General features: G+C 48.9%; 1 pseudogene; it reads right to left on the minus strand.

Moving 5' to 3' along the window:
• Positions 1 to 843: 843 nt before the first annotated feature.
• Positions 844 to 1616, minus strand: LOC125412126 (large ribosomal subunit protein eL8 pseudogene; annotated as a pseudogene).
• Positions 1617 to 1948: the final 332 nt, after the last annotated feature.

Here is a 1948-nt window from a genome sequence, read left to right on the forward strand (position 1 = left end):
CTAGGCAACTTGAGGCAGTCAACTCCTCAGGGTCCTGTTTTTCACAGGATGAAGAGGCCTTTGCAGCAGCTGAGGTGAGAGGCAGGTTTTCTCGGTGGCTGGGGCTGCCGCTTATGTAGCAAGTTGTGGATGGAGTTTCTTCTGTACCCAACCCTCTTCTTTGAAGGAAATACGGGTGCTACAGGAGCTGGCATGTCTCTCTATTACAAAAATCTTTTTTAATAATTAAATGCCATATTCTCCAGATCTCTGAGCATTTGAGGGCTATCTATTGGGTACATCTGAGTTATGGCTACAGAATAGGGTCCACCTGAAGAGCTGGGTCCAAACTCAGAGGTCTCTATGTCAGCTTTGGTAATCTGAAATAGAGCTTTATAACCTTAAATTTTTATCACTATCATTTAAAAGTATATGCCAGTTTAGAATATTGAGACTTTTGTTTTCGTCTAGAAGGAGATACAGTGAACGGAGCTCATTAGGACTGTTTAAAGCATTTTTCTTAGACAGTAGCTACACACACACACACACACACACACACACACACACACCAGGAATTGAGTAAACAAGAAGAAAGGGAAAACCGGTGTTGCAAGAGAGAGAAAACTTGCTTCTCCATCTGACTCCCATGTTGCAGACCCAGCTGCCAGTACTGAATGAAAGGCAAGGTGGAGAGAGCTTATTACAGGTGGGTGGGGCCCATGTGAAATGAACGCCCCAGCAGGCCCTGCCAAGGCAAACCATCATGCAAACCTGCCACATGCAACAAAGTCAGTGTAAGAGGAATTTTATTTATTCATTTGAGGTTTGTAATTATATTTATGCACAGAAAACCCAGCAGTACATTTAACCCAGTCTAGTGGCGAGTTCTTTGATCTTTGCCTTTTTCCAGCTCAGCAATTCGTGGCAGATTTAGGACCCAGGACATTGCCTCCCCAGTGGCGGCGGATCTCATCATATCTGTCATTGCTATTGATCCTAATAGCTCCCACCAGCTTAGGCAGAGCACCCTTGTCTTCTGGGTTAACCTGTGTGAAGACAACAGTGGTGCACATCTTCCTGTGGACCAGCCACCCCCAGCCTGGCCTTTCCCTTGGTGATGCAGTAGGGAATCCCCATCTTCCCACACAGGGCAGGCGGGAAGATCACCAGCTCAGTGAGTTCTACACCAGCTGAGCCTTCCTGTTCTCCACCAAGGTGGTGGCTGTATTGACAGGCGGTCTCTTAGCTGGGACATCCCCTTTGCCAGCAGCTTTCTTCTCAGCACGGGCCAGGAGCCGTTGCTTCTCCTCCTGCTTTGTCTGTGACCTGTAGTCCTGTGCAAGCTTAAGGAGCTGGGTAGCTGTCGGCCGGGCCAGGGCCTGGGGGAACTGGTTAATGGCAGGAGGTACTTTGAGCCGCTTATAGAGGATGGCCCTCTGCTGCTGCAGCCTAATGTGGTGGGGTCATTTGACGAAGCGTATGAGATCTCTTTTGGGCTGAATGTCCTGCCTAGTGCCAAAGTGCTTAGGCCTTTCCTCAAACAAAGGATTCACCACCTTTTCAGCCTCCTGTTTCTTCACGATGGCGGAGTGGGGGTTTGTGCACTACAGAACCTTGGCCTCCCTTCCCTTGGGCATCTCGCTTATCTGGAAGAGGAATTTTTGAAAGCTTAGCAATGGTGAAAAGGCAGCTGGCAGCAAGTGATGTAACCGCTCTGGCAGTGGGGGCAGTTGCTTCCTGTGCCACTTGGTTAGGGGTAGGGCCGCCCAAGTCTGAGGCTCCCATTTGCCTCAGGGGGCCGACTGATGCAGGGGTGGCTGTCACGTGACCACTCTTAGTAAAGATGGCTGGTAGGTCATCTGACCTGTCCTTAGCCAAGATGGTGCCTGCCCACGTGTTACAAGGCACTGAAAAGCTACATTTTTGTTTTTGTTTTTAAGAGCAGTTGTGTAAATTTTAAACAGACCAA

Source organism: Myodes glareolus, chromosome 20, assembly GCF_982192425.1.
Source record: "Myodes glareolus chromosome 20, mMyoGla1.1, whole genome shotgun sequence".
Classification (NCBI taxonomy): Eukaryota; Metazoa; Chordata; class Mammalia; order Rodentia; family Cricetidae; genus Myodes; species Myodes glareolus.